Here is a 15,295-nt window from a genome sequence, read left to right on the forward strand (position 1 = left end):
GGGATGCACTGCAATTACCTGGTGACCCTTGCTGAAAACACAAAAGAGCCTTTACAGAGTTTATATTCCTAACCTCTCCCCTACTTCTGAAAGAAACTCTGTGTAACTGCAGCACATGTCCTAAAATCCTCTTAACTGAGATATTAATCACAAGACTGTTTAGCAAGCAGGAGCACACGGTCCACTTGATGAAACACTGCCTCCCACAATTATCCTGCCCTGGGCATGTTTCCAGTGCATGGGCATGGCCTGGCATATGCTCCACCTCGAGTCCAGCAGCTCAGCTCTCTGCTCTCAGTAGGGACCCCAAGCACTCACAGCTTTGTGAGAGGTCCCAATGTGTCCATATCCCAAATTCCTGGCAGCTGGAAGCATCCAAGGGACCCTAACCCACAGCAGCACACCATGGCAGGGCAAGCAAAGCAGTGGGAAAAAGGTAAGCTTAGGCTTGATGCATTTTGTGTGGTGAAGAAAAGGAGGAAGATAGGGGAAAAGAGAGGTAAAAAGCAAGAAAGGAGGAATATATTAAAAAGAGGAGTGCTGCCCATGCAAAGAGACATTGGCACACAATGCCCCACCTCAAGCACTAAGGTTGTCAAGTTTCCTGCCAGGTGAGAGAGAGTGAAGCTGGAATGATACTTGAGGGTCAGGTCAAAAGGGAAAAAACCAGAAACAGCTACCTGCTAGACTGAAAAATAACATTCTTGGTGTCTGCCAGCCTGCAGCAGTACCGCAGCATGGCTCCATCTTGGAGAAGCACTTTACTGAGCAAGAAGTGAGGGAATGAGCACAGGCAGACCCCCAGGAGAGCTGTAAGGCAGCCCAGGAAGGCTGGTGAGTAATGGTGAGCCCCAGCCCCAGCACTTTCACATGGCAGACTAGGAAGTCCCCAGCCTGCAAGCTCAGCAGGATCCCCTTGCTGCAGGCTGTGCTCACACCAGCCTTTGTGGCCTGCAGAAAGGGTGCATTTAAGTGAGAAAAATGATGCAAAGGGGAGATAAAAGGGATGGAGAGAAGCACAGACAACTGAACAAGGCCAGCACACTGGTTATCCAGCCAGGCAGCAGTTCTTCAGGGGCAGCAGCTTTCAAAACATACAACAATCCAGCCCTGGCTACCTGCTCCCTGCTGAAGCTTTGCCTTTATAGATGAATGCAAAGTGAGCCCAGAGATGCCACCAGAGACAATGCAATCTCTGCTGTGGCAGAGCCTGGGCAGCCACAGAGCTATAAGAGGAAGCACAGCAGCCAGGCTGGGGCCACTGGAGCTTCCCAGCCATCCACCCACTCCTTCCTGCTAACAGGGCTCAAAAATATTCACCAGCACCTCTGGGAGGCAAAAGGACCAAGGGGACATGTGTCCCTGAACAAAGCAGGACAGCAGGAGTGCCAGCTCAGAGCACCCCTGAGAGCCCAGCACCTGCCAGATGTGCACAGAGCCTGTGCTGGGTGCTGAGAGCCACAGCTGCAGGGTGGGCAGTGTCCCTTGGCAGAGCTTGAGCTCTCAGCACCAGTTCTGAAAGCCATGAGCATGAGAGGGATCAGATCTCCTTGCCTTCTGGTCAAATCAGAATCTGAGGAATTCATCAACACAACATTTCTATGTGGCAAGTTTAACCATCAGGAATACAAGCAGATAATTACTAAAAGAAGCAAAAGCTTGAAAGATGGACAAGGTAAAGTAAGGGCCTAAAATTACCCCCAGATTCACAACAATGTAAAAGACTTCATTAATTAATCATTAATTCTTCTTCCCTCCTAAGACAGAGATCTATATGGAACGATCCTGGAGAGTGCTGTAAATTAAGTACCAGCCCAGAGTTTGTCTGCCTGAAGGCATTTAATACACTCTAGTAACATCCAGGCTCCAATGTGACAGGGCTGTGCACCACCAGCCAGTAATCACCAGACTGTGGGACCATGAGGAGGAGGAGGCACCAGCTTCCTCAGTCATTCAGCATCCCTCCCACTGGCAGTCAGAGACTTATGACTTATCTTTTTTCTATGAGTGAGGAATTATTTCTCCTTCCCACCTTCCCAGCTACGGCTTAACCAACAGCCTGATGGATGCTTTGGCAGAGGAAAACATCCTGCTGTCTGTCGTCTTGTAAAATAAATTGTATTTGTTTACTGCTTCCTTGTTAGTGCTGATTCATCCTAAAGCTAGAGAAAAAAAGAGTTGCCACCACAACTCTTCCTGAATGCAATAAGCAAAGCCCTGCCTGTCAGGTTAATCACAGCCAAATGGAAAATCATTAAAGCTCTGCAGAGCAGAGCACCAGCCAGGAATGCCCCAGGCCCCACAGCAGAGAGGCTCAGATGGGGACCAGCATGGCTGGGGGGGCACAGACACTGGCTGGGGGCAGGGACACGAACAATGCCACCCAGCCCTGGCAGGGACAGCAGTAACCCCTGGTCACATCGGTCAGAGGAGAAAATGTGAGGAACAAGGAAGCCAGGATAGAGCAGGTCTGTCAGACACAGGGGAGCAGGATGTGAAACCCAGACAACATCACAGAGCAGAGGTGGGATGGGATGCTGAGGAGCTTCACACCAGGATGGTCCATGAAGACCACCAAGGCAAGGACTTGAAGGCAGGCTGGGAACAAGCCTGAAGAGAAGCAGTGACTGGAGCAAATAAATACCTGCTCTCAGGTCACTGCCAGAGCCCATGGCTCCTTCCCCTGGTTGCTGGTGTCACCCAGCCAACAAATCCTGTCTGCAATTCCTCCACAGGGAGGACAATGTTTCATTGTCCATGTTTCATCCCCATGCCTGGGGATGATTCAGGCAGGATAAGCCTGTGTGGTGGACAGCCCAGCTCCCTCCTCTCTCCATAAAATACACAAAAAAAAAAAACTAATCCTGCCTCTCATTTTGTCACAGCATACTCCTCTCACTCAGCAGAAGCACTCAATGCACGACAGCACTGAAATAATGTTTTACCTGGGTGGGGTTTTTCCAGCAGATTTTTTTTTTTTAATTTGTAGTAAATAAGGTACAAAAGCCAGATAAAGTCTCAAGAAAGGCAAACCAAAGCTGACAAAAAGTGATTCCTGCTTTGATTCTTTTAGAGCTGCTATGAAACCAAACAAACCTTAAAATAAACTTCTCACATCCTTAGTTGCCAGTGGCAGAAGGACAGAACCACGATCAGTTCTGCACATGGGCTGAGCTCTCAGCCACAGAACTGCACTTCATGGACATCAGAAATGGAGAGAATTCCGGGCAGCTTCCCCAAGGAGCACCCAGGACTGGCTGAGTGCCCTGTGGGAGCCTCAGCTCCCCATTTGCAGAGCTGCTTTCCCACAGCTCACCGTGAACTGCAGCTGCTCACACGTTTATGAGCAGCACCACGGAGGAGCCATTGGGCAGCTCGGGTTTCTGTTCTCGGGGCAGGGCTGAAGCACACAAGCAAAGCACAACCTCAGAGCTGCAAAAAGGAAAATGAAACCCCACCTAACAAGTGCAAATAGAGATCAATGATGCACACTGAGCAAGGCAGCATCAAGCCAAGCAGCAGCTGTGGAACCAAGCAATCAGAACCTGCAGTGCACAGAGGTCAGATTTGGGCTCCATAACTTAAAAACTCTCCTGTCTTCTGAGAGCCTGGCTTTGCAGCCCCTTCAGTATTTCCAGAGAAAACACAGAAGTCCTTCCACTTTCATTAAAAACCTATTCTCTTTTATTAAAGCAAGTTCTAGGGCAAGTCAAGGGCTACTGCAGACCACTGGCAGTTAATTCTGTAAATTGGCAGCTTGTGCTTAAACAGAAGAATTATTATCATCTCAGAGGAATTGGCTCTGTGCAAATACTGGAACTTCAGCAGCACCACAGAAGAACAAGAAACCCCAAACCATCCCTTCTGCAGAGGAGAGGCTTGGGAAGCAAGAGCACAGAGAGCAGCAAAGGACCCTGGGCAGTGCCTCGGTCAGGGATCTAAGATGTGATCTTAGATGTGAGACTGATGGGATCACTGCAGCCAGACCTCAGCCTCTGCTACCCAGAGCAGGGTAGGAACTGAAAATGCAGTTCCTGATTGCTGGGCTGGCCACAGGCCTGGGGAAACACAGGCCCAGTTACCAGGACATTGCTGGGATACCCTAGAGAGGAAATCCCTCACTGCTGTTCTTTGCTCCCAGGAACAGAGAACCTCACCTGCTGCAAGGCAAGCTGAAGCAGGACTTGGTGTCCCCTGTGTCTCAGGACAAATGCAGCACAAGGGACACTGCCAAGCCCCACAGCCCCAGCAGGAGCCATGGACAAAGGTGACCTGTGCCAGTTATGGCTGAGCCAACCTCTCACCCAGCACAGCCTTGCCCCGGCAATGCCCCAGCAGGATCCTGTTCCCACACCTACCAACTCTCTCACTGCCTTCCCCAAGCACTGCAAATACCAATATTTCCATTTCAAACCCATCTTGCTCAAGATGAACTGAACTTCCTTGAGCCTCCACCCCAAACCAGAGACACAGAATCTCTTTCTCCAGTAGGCAACACCAACTTGGCTTCTCCACAGGCCTTTTTTAAGGGGGTAGTTTTTGCAGCTCATCTGCTCTGAACCATTACACCTACTTTTTGACACAAACACACAGCTAGTAGTCTCCTGGTAACTGGCTATAAAAAAAAAATCATTAGAGCTACTGGTAACACCAACAGCTAAATTCAGTTTTGTGAAAAATAATACATGCAACTACAGGGAAAAGAGGCAGAATGTATTTGGACATTTGGAGAGTGGGTAGGGGTTTTCACTGGTATTTTTGGGTTTGGTTTGGGATTTTTTTTAACAAGAGTTTGTTTTCATGAAACCTAAGAGAAAAAGCCAAGGATGTGGGAGGGATAAAAGATGCTCAAGAACCAGAGAGACTGAAAGCTGTCTAAGAGATGGCTGCTTAGGAATCTGGCAGGAGCTGAAGGAGGCTCCAAGGAGCAATACCAGAAGGATGAGAAGGCTTCTAGGAGCATGTGCTTAGCCAGGAATTTGGCCACAGGAAATGCTCCAAAACAACTTCAAGACTTTAAGACACTGCATTAAAACACTCCTCTGGGGCAATCTCAAGAGGAGGGGAAGCAGGATATGATCACTGTCTCACACAGCCTGAGTTCTTCACTTCAGAAAAAACAGTGCTGGAAAAAGCCAGCCACAAGCAGCCTGTGGTTACTGAAACCCTGGCAGGTGGGCTTAGGGCAGCCACGGTGGCCCACACTCTCCAGAAGTCACCAGCACCATCCTGCAGCCTCCAGCACCAGCTGGCCAAGGACAGCACAAGCACTCAGGGGAATGTGGGAGGCTGGCAACACACACAGCTGCTCCCTCCACTTATGGGGAGCCCTGTAGTAGGAGTCCTTGTAAAATATATGTATTGTGTGTGCCCCAATCCTAGTTGTTCTAAGTGAGCTTCAGCTGTGATGTCCTTAATTGGGCTGCAGCTGTAGCTAATGAAGATAACTGGGATAAAAGGGGCTGGGCTTTCTGGTCAGGGAGAGCCTGGAAAGAGCCCTGATGAAGCAGCAGGAACAACTCTGCTGAGAAGAACTGCTCGTAAGGTACGGGACTCTAGAAATAATATAACAGCAATACGAATGCAATAGAGCCCTGCCTGGCGTTTAACCACACCCCACGTTTGTTCTCCTCCCGATCAGGGAGCTGCAGCAACCAGGGGAAATCCACGTGGGCAGAATGTGGGAAGGAAGAGCAGAGCTGTCCTGACAGCAGCGGGGTTGGGTGAGCTGAGCCCCGACCCGCTCCGGCCGAGGCGCTGACACTGGGACAAGCTGGGACACGCAGCGGGGACAGAGCCGCCCCTTCCTGCCCCCAGGAGGCACACACCCCACTCAGGAGGGTGTTTCTGCCCTTGGTTCCACCCCACGGGCGGCAGGACGCGACCGTCACGCCCGAGAGCACCTCACAGATGTTTACGTGCACAATTAAGCATCTGCAGCATCACCTGCAGGGTTTGACTTGCCGTCCTCACCCAGCGTGAAACCTCAGCTCAGAGGTCACAAAGGAACAGCAGGGGGGGGGGAAAGGCATTTCTGCAATACCTCAGATAAGCGACGCTTCCACAGTGTTGTCTGCATGAAGACAGATGGGAAAAAATCAAGCCAAATTAGTGCCAGAAATTAATTTTAAAAGTATGAGTTAATATGCATTGCTGACCTTGGTACACTCCCACATCTGTAGGCATGGTAAAGTTAAATTTCCTTCATTTCCATTCACTTCCAGCATGAATTTAACTAATTTTAATTAAGAGGCCCAGGCTGAAACTTAGCACCATTTCTGACATCAAATTTTCTAACCATTCCTTAATTAACCTCTCTGATTTTTTTCTCCTTAGATTGCAAGCATATGATTATCTATCTAATTAAACAATTCATCCATGACTAGCTAATAAATAGTTACCCAACTGCACTCCCCTAATAACAAGGCAAACTTCTTAACCATGGAACATGTAGTTCATTTGAAAGAGATGGGTCTTTTGCAAAGTGATTTACAGAGTGGTAAGAAGTTTTCAAAATTGAGAGTGGAAGAGGAGAGGGGAGTGATATCAGACTTGAAAATTAATTTGACTGTTACCACAGGCGCAGACTTTAAGGAGTTCACCTCAATTTTTAAAAATGCACTTCTAACCACATTTAAAATTGCTGAGCCACATCCACAGAACCTAAAATAATTGCCACTCCACCCCCACACCGTGTTATAACAATAATAAAACAGAAGATACAAGTAACAACTGCTCTGAAAATCGGCAGGTAAATCTGCAGAAAGTTCCACGGCATCCACAGGGCTCCCGCAGGGCTGTGCTGCGCGGCAAAGCAGCAGCCTGGCCGCGGTCCCCGCTCTCAGCACCTGGAGCGCTGCCAGCTCCGAGGCTCCATCACCTTTTCATAAACTCAGTCCACAGGCAGCTGCTCAGGCTGCAGCAGTCAGGACAGCTGCTCTCTAAACAACTATTTAATTAAATCTGAAGAGCCAAAAACTGCCAGTGATCCCTCACTTTGTCCCATCAGCAGACTGAGCCATCACACAAGGCATTCCAGCCACTGCTCTTCCTTCCTGTCTGCCTGGGGACTCCCATGGCTCTAAAAATACCCTTTCGTGTCACAGGCACAAGCAACACTTATTTCTACCAATTCCATTTTTGCCTTTGGGAATCCCGCTGTCCAACTGAAACCTGCCCCTGCAGCATCTGTTGGAAGGAAGTCATAACACATCCCTTCCTGGGGAGGAGGTTTCCCTGTTCAGAAAGGTGCAAGGCAGCTCCCCAGGCAGCCACAGACTTCACAAAATAAACATTATCAGCACCGGAACAAACTTGTTAATCAGTCTTGCTGATGATCTTCCCAAGAAAGCAACACTCTCATGGACAGAAGCATTTGTGAAAAGTGGATTGCAAGAATGGCTGTCAATAAGAAACAAGCTCCATATTCACAGACACCATCATCTGGATGACAGCTAAACCCATCCAGCACCTTCCAGACTCTCATAAAACATATAAAGTATTCATCAGACCTGCCTGTGAAATACCAGCCCAGAGGAGCCAGAACACAGCTTTTCCATCTTTGCTACATTTCTGCTAATGGACCTCACTCACAAAGTGGCCAACTCCAACAATTATTTACACTGAAGCTCTGCTGGAGAAGGGCAAATATAAATGTATATAAAAATGTAAGCAACCCAAAAATATAAAGTAACATAGAATCATCATAGAAGGTTTTGGTTGGAAGAGACCTTAAAGATCATCTTGTTCGAGCCCCCTGCCATGGCAGGGACACCCTGCACTATCCCAGGTTGTTCCAATCCCCATCCAGCCTGGCCTGGGACACTTCCAGGGATGGGGCAGCCACAGCTTCTCTGGGCACCCTGTGCCAGGGCTCACCACCCTCACAGGGAGGAAATTTTCCTAATACCCAATCTGAAGTTACTCTCTGCCAGTTTGAAGCCATTCCTCCCTGTCCTGTCCCTCCAGGCTCTTGTAAAAAGTCCCTGTCCCCCTTTCCTGCAGGAAGGGCACAATGAGCTCACCCTGATCCCTTCTCCAGGCTCAACAATCCCAGTTCTCTCAGCCTTCCCTCACAGGAGATGTGTCCATCCCTTTAACAACCCTGGTGGCCTCTCCTGGACTTGCTCCAAGAGGCCAATGTCCTTCCTGTGCTGGGGACCCCAGACCAGCTGGGTGCAGCCCTCCAGATGGGGTCTCATGACACCAACAGGGAGATTTTATCCAAACAATTACAGTCTTGTACATCGAAATTTTTAATTTCTTTAAGACCCCTTGCAGGCACAGAGAATAGCAGGAACACAGGTCACAAAGATAACCAAGAAGTAACACAGTGGTAATCTATCCCTGGACAAAAGTAAAATCTTGTATTTAGGAAGAACTAAACTGTGAGCAAAGGAGATAAGAACAAAAACCAACCAAATGAATAAACTTTAATCCAACTTAGTTAACAAAGGATCACACCCAAATTTTCATGTAAGGCAATGCAGCTCACAGCATTTTCTCTGAGTAGTTTTTTATTAATTTATTCATTTAAGATATAAACTAATTGCTTCTGAGATGCTCTGTGCCTCCAGAAGAGAGCAGCTCAGACAGAGCTCTGCTTGCAGCCTTTCCTAAAGGTTCTGCCTTACAAACAAATTTAGAACAAAAAAGTCATTACTCTGATGCTGTACATCAAATGTTACTTCGAGGTAAAAGCAGGTCCTTGAGATAACCAGGGGGAAACCAGGACCAGATGTCTTTTAGCCCACAGGAGATCCATTTGAGAAAGCTGTCATTGCTGCACAACTGCCACAGCATTTTCTATTGTCATTCCATCCCAGTGAGGGTTATCACACTGTTCCCACACATTTGGGACTCTGCTGGCACACACAGGGTATTTGCAGAAAATCCACTGAGCACTGAGGTTGACTGGAACCCCTCTGATTTCCTAATCAGCAAACACTGTACCACAAAGACACCAAGGGCAAGCTGCAATGCATATTAAAAATTCATCACTGCTGTCAACAACTCTTCTTTTTCTGCTAAACGTTACAGCTGAAAATCCAAACTGCTGCAGCCACTGGAAGCAGAGTGGATGCAATATGAAACAAGGGAGCATTAGCTTGTTCCCAGTTCCCAGGCACAGGCACAAGCTGGGCTGTGTGACAGACATGCCCACCAGTGCCCAGGGATCAGTGTGGGATGTACAGACAGACAGACAGACATCCTGTGCTGGGGGCATTGGGGCTCTCCTCAGCAGCACTGAGGTACAGGAGCAGCTTTGCTCAGCTCATTTTCAGGAGGTGCCAGCTCCCAGAGTTAACACACATCAGGAGCACACAGAAAGAGCACAGAGCTCCCTTCTGCCTGCACAGACAGACCATCCCCAGGCACAAGAGTGTGGGGCACGAGGCAGAAAAGCAGAGGCCTCCCTGAACACCAGCACACTGCTGTTAGAAGGTGAGCTACTATGTGCAATGTTTCCAATCTCACAAACAGAGCTTTTTATTTTAGCTATTTATAGAAAAAGAAACCGCAAGATGCTGTGCTGCAGCTTTCCACACCAACCTCTGCTTGAGAACAGAGGCTGTGGGAACCTGTGAGCAACACACCACAAGCAAACCCTGGAGACCACCAGATGACTTGGTGGCAGAGCTCTTCATTTCAGAGACACTCCAAGCCAAGCACCCCAGGGAAACGCATCACCTTGCAAATGCTGCAGAGGGACCAGCAAACCCCAGCTGAGCAAAGGCACCTCTTGCAACCTGCTGAGACAAAAAACTACAAGGCAGGCTTCCTCTGTTCTGGTTTCACAGAAGAGCTCCTGGACACCCAGAGAGCCAAATATGCTCCATACCCAAGATGTGCATGTGAACATGCTGCTGTACACACACTCACCCAGAAGGACCTTCACCATGGTCCTGGTACATGCTGGGAAGCACACACACAGACCAGCACATGGATTTGTCATTGCTTCCCAGCATCCTTCAAACCAAAGACTCTACCAGAGTCTGGAGATGAGCTGGAATCATAGTGACAGAAATGGGCTTAAGTGCTGCCTTAAATCAGCCAAGTCACTGCTCTGGACTCTCCTTTTCATCATCCTTCATCTCGCTGCTCTGGGAATCGGCAGGAAAACTCATCTGCAAGTGGAGCCAGCAGATGTGCATTCATATTCAGTGCCATCAGTGACCCACAGGGAGGGACTTTACAGAAGCTTTGGGTTCACAGATCACCAAAGGCTGAGCCACAGCACACATTCAAAAAGGTAATAAACCTTCATTTTTACTTACAACATGTAAGTTTTTCCAAGGTTTTTAATCACACAAGTGATTAGAGGATCTGATAACAATGATCCCTGCTGGCTCAACATCTAAGAGCGCTTTACACAGAAAGCATCTCATTTCATCTTCCAGCTTTTTTAATCAGCACAATTATAATTCAGAGAACATTCAAAGGAACCACTTGTATTTCATACTTCATTGACAAGTTATCCAGTCAAGCAGCACAGACATCAAGCAGATCTGAAGCCACCAGGAATGTCCCTCAAACACAGACATGTCCAGCCACTGGACCACCTCACATTGGGAAAGAAGCAAAGCCTGTCCTTGGTGAAGAAGTTACAGTGAAAGCTGTAATATGTAGGTCAGCGTTCTAAGAAGGGCTGTGACTAAGATTGATTCATAATGCTCTGTGATTGCTAATCCTGTGCAGGATTGTGATTTACATCCCTCTTCCAAAATCTGAGGGCTACAGAAAGGTCTGGATACTTTGAACAAGATCATCAAAACAATTCTGTCAGACCTATTACAGTGATCCTTACAAATGTAGAGTAGAGCACAGGAAAATGCCATTTTCACTGGTGGCTGTGCACAGCACTGAAGCTCTCCTGTGGAGAGGGCTGAGCATCACAACTGCAGCAGCACTTCTGCCCCTCCACACGCTGCCAGTGCAGCAGGGTGAGGGTGTGAGGAGAAGCCCTGGTGGGCAAAGAACTTGAGTTCAATCACGTTCTCCACATCAGCCAGCCTGAAAGGGCAACACAGCGTGGCCCGGAGCAGGACAGGAGCTGGGTGAGATGTGCTGTGCCTGAGGTGCCTGTGGGGGTGTGGGGACACACCCCTGGGGGCAGGGCGTGACAGAGGACACGAACTCTGAATGCACAGCAATCAGCTCCTCTGCAGCACTGGCTCAAGGACAGCCAAGACACAGAACATCACTGGATGCATCTGCTCTGCCCTTTGTTAGACCACCCCTGCACCTCTAATTCCTCTCATGCATTCCCAGCCCTGCAGGAGAGCACTCTGCCAGCAGTCACTGCAAAACAAGCTTTAAGTACTCACCTATTTTGTCCCTAGGAAACTAGGTCTCCATGAACAACAATGCACTGCATTTCCACTCTTTGGTTTCAACCAAGTTACAGAGCACACAAAGAGCAGCCACCAGAGTGGGCAGCCTGCTCAAAACCACATCAACAAATATTTTTGTGTCCAGGAATTCAGTAGATATGATCAGATATCCCTCTTTTCTGAAACCTAACCACACATTTGCTGCCAGCAGGAGACACATGCACACCCAGCTGAGGCTGCAGCTCCAGTGACAATGGGGCAGCTCACTGATGTGAGCATCTCCATTTCCAGGCCATGCACCATTTTGGCCAGAGACACACATTTTGGCAGAGGACCCCACAAACACAGCTCCTTCCATTGTATTTAGCTTACCTAAGAGAAGCACCCATTCAATGAGAGCAGAAAAGCAGAGGACAGATTTCTCTGGAGCCAAGCTGCAGCCTTGCATGGCTGTCCTGTCCCCAGCACTGTCAGAGCACAACAGAGCTGCTCATCCCTGCTGCACCATCACCAAACCAATTTATCTGCTGAACCAGAAGAAAACAGATGATTTGTTTGACTCAGCAGCTGCATCACCTCCAGAGCAGTGGGTGATGAGGTGCCCACAGCAGACCTGGGGATGGGCTGCCTGCCCCCTAACATCCATCCCCACATGGGCTCACTCCAAGCCCCAGGCCCTCACCCTCCCACAAGAACTGCAGCTAACAGGAAAAGTCTGCCTCATTAGACACTCTTGGCCTCAGTCCCAGAGGCCTTTTGGGGAAGATTTTTTCTTGCTAATATTCTTCCTCCTGGGGAAGATTTAGCATCACTCATATCTATAATGAGTGCCTCAGGCATTTGGAGCTCCACCTAAACCTTCCCTGATGCAGTGACCCAGGGCACTGTGATGAAACAGGAGGGATGAGCGTTTGAATATTTATATTTTGGACACCAGGAGATGAGCGGGACATTCCAAGATGCACTACCAAGGTCAGTACAATACTCAGTTTTAGCAGCAAAAGCTGAGGACAGAAAGCTGTCCCTCTCCCCCTCAGTAACCCACCTTATGCACACTTACCCCATTCTGCTGGGGTCTCCTTCCACTCTCCCCTCTGAGAGCAGGAGGACGCAAGGAGCAGCCTTGCACCATAGCATTCCCATTTATTTAAAGTTATCCCAGCTCAGAAAAAGTATTCCAGGTTAGCTACCAGTGTTTAGGCAAGTGCAGTCCTGCGAGTGTGCCACTAAAGGAGGAGTCACACAGAGAGAGTTAGACTCATTCTTCACACATTAATAGGCAGCTCTGGTTTCTCACTCCCTCACAGCCAAGAAAATCTCCTGCTACATCCAGCTGCTCTGCCATGGCACCTTTCCCCTTGCAGATATTTCTGTTTTGACACTGTCAGTGATTAGATCCAGTTGCAGCAAGCAGATATGGAAATAGCATAAAGCAGCAGCAGCTCCCACTCCTTCAGCCCCTGGTCCCCATTCACTGCCCTGATTTACCAGGGGCTCATAAATGCAGGAACAGAGATTTCCCCTGAAAGACTAGTACACGGCAGCACAAAAAACACGCTACACATTATTTATTCTCTCTGCAGCCTGACCTGCTGTGCGCTAGTAGAGACGAATGCAGCTACTTCTAAAATTACTCACAGATTAAATCCCTTGCTAGGACTGGCGGGTCCCTGCGGGCTGACCCAGGCCAGCTGGGATCTGTCAAATTCAGGCAAGGGCGAGCACAAGCCGGAGGCAGGCAGGGGCCGGGGTCTGTCCGCCTCATCCCCGGCCCACCCTCTCTGCTCGGAGCCGCCGCCGGGCGGGCTCCGCAGCCACCGGGGATTTCTGTGCTGCCAAAGCGCCGGCGAGCGGGGAGAGCAGGGGGGACAGGCAGCCCGGGCAGCTGCCGCCATACACATCTGCCGCTCTTGGAAGTTTATACTGATGGGTTATAAACACAAATTATAGGAAATAACAAAAGTTACTCCTCAGCGGAGCTGGCGCTCGTCCGCCCCACGCTGCACGCCGGAGCCCACCTCATGCCACAACCGAGACCCGCGAGGGCGGCGGGACCGGGCACGGCGGGGCACGGCCCTTGCCGTCCTCCGCGGCGCCTCAGCCTCGCCCACCGCCGACCCTCGGTGGCTCCTTCACCGCCAGCCCGGTCCCGCTGCCCCTCAGGCACTCACCGCTAGCCCAGCCCGGTCCCGCTGCCCCCTCAGGCACTCACCGCTAGCCCAGCCCGGTCCCGCTGCCCCCTCAGGCACTCACCGCTAGCCCAGCCCGGTCCCGCTGCCCCCTCAGTCGCTCACCGCTACCCCAGCGCGGTCCCGCTGCTCCCTCAGTCGCTCACCGCTACCCCAGCTCGGTCCCGCTGCCCCTCAGGCACTCACCGCTACCCCAGCCCCGTCCCGCTGCCCCTCAGTCGCTCACCGCTACCCCAGCCCGGCCCTGCAGGCACCATGGACCCTCAGTCACCCGCCGCCAGCCCCGCCTCGCCTCGCCTCGCCGACCCTCGGCCGGCCCCTCACTCACGGCCGCCGCCCGCCTTTGTTGCCGCCGCGGCCGAGGCATTTAAGGCGCTGAGGCGAGGGGAGGCGGGGGCCGCCGCGCGGGGGAGGCGCCGCCGCCAGCCCGGCGGGCACGGGGCATCCTCCTCGCCCTTCTCATCCTCCGCCCCTCACGGCACAGCTGCGGGGAGGAGGAGGAGGAGCGGCTGCCCGGGAGCGACAGCCCCGAGCCCAGCCCCGGCCCGGGGAAGGGCGGATGGCAGCCCCAGCTCCATCCGCGGGGCTGGCTCGGTGGCGCACACCCTGCAGCACCCTCGGTGCGAGCCCCGGCCCTGCCCTGCCCGACTGTCCCGGGGAGCTGTGTGGGGAAAGAAAACGATCGTGCCCCGTCACGGACACGGCATGGCCCCGCGCTGGCAGAGCTGCTATCTAACTCCACTGTGGGCTCGTTTCGAGTTTGCACTGCAGATACATCAATAGTTCATTAGCGAGCCGCAGGCAGCTGCCCCCAGCACCCATTTCAGTGCTGCCCAGGAGAGCCCTCGGGGCCATGGCACTTTCAGCGCACTCCTGCACACCCAGGGATGTCCAAAGCGTGGAAAATGGGGCACATGGCTACTGCCTGCCTGCCTGCAGCTGGCTACTGCCTGAAACCGCTTCTGGCCTCTTCTCTGCCAAGCAAAAGCACAAGTAGGGAACAGTGCGTGCAATAGGTTTTGCCAAGCTATGAACTAATCAGGGTGCAGGCAAGGCAACCTGATTATTGTGATCATAAAAGCTCAGACTTTGAACCATGCAAGCCAGAACAAATGCCCTGCTTAAATGAGTGCCAGTTCCCACTGGGGCTGCAGGACATGGTACCACTGTGCCTATCCTGGCTGCTGTGCTTCCAATGCTAACTGGAAAGAGCAAGTAAACTGTTTCTGGGGTTCATCCATGTTTTTCCAATTTGAAAGGAGTCAGCATCTAGTGTGGGGTTATATCCTAAAAGTTTGTGTCCAAAATCAGCATCTCACTGTGCATTACTCCCACCTTGGCTGCAGATGATGTTCCCTCGCACAATATACCTCTCTCTGCTCCGACGGGACAGAGCAAGGTCTTCACAGGGGCTTTCCAACATCGGAGAACATGAAACACCTGCAAGGATACATAAAGAATTACAGAATAAACCCTCAGAAAATAAACAGCCCCCAGAGCTGTTGCAGCATTGAGGTTCACATTGCAACCCCATGCACTCCCCAGGTACTCCCCTTACGGCTGGTACCTGTCTGAGCCAGGTGCTGGAGGGAGAGCTGTGGCTGGAGAATTGTGGCTTTCATGCCTCCTGGTGCCTCTCCCTGGCTGCAGAGGGGCTGGATGGGATGTTCCCTGCAAGCTGTTTGATGCACTGCCCGGGAGAATCAGGGAGGCAGAGCCTGCTTGCCTGGACAAGGAGCAGGACTGGGTCTTGGGTGGGTTTACACACCCTGT

At 50.9% G+C, this 15,295-nt stretch overlaps 1 protein-coding gene across 3 annotated transcripts in view; it reads right to left on the reverse strand.

Moving 5' to 3' along the window:
• ST6GAL1 (ST6 beta-galactoside alpha-2,6-sialyltransferase 1) overlaps window positions 1–13,963 on the reverse strand; it is a 44,925-nt gene extending 30,962 nt beyond the window's left edge. Inside the window, exon 1 of one of the 3 annotated variants that reach the window (XM_059479310.1) lies at window positions 13,851–13,963. The gene's annotated coding sequence lies outside the window, so the exon portion shown is untranslated. Of the gene's footprint in view, window positions 1–13,627; window positions 13,647–13,748; window positions 13,809–13,850 lie in introns of those variants that run through there. The other 2 variants (XM_059479309.1, XM_059479312.1) reach the window with 2 other exon arrangements.
• Between the last annotated feature and the right edge of the window lie 1,332 nt (window positions 13,964–15,295).

Source organism: Ammospiza nelsoni, chromosome 10 (assembly GCF_027579445.1).
Source record: "Ammospiza nelsoni isolate bAmmNel1 chromosome 10, bAmmNel1.pri, whole genome shotgun sequence".
Taxonomy (NCBI): domain Eukaryota; kingdom Metazoa; phylum Chordata; class Aves; order Passeriformes; family Passerellidae; genus Ammospiza; species Ammospiza nelsoni.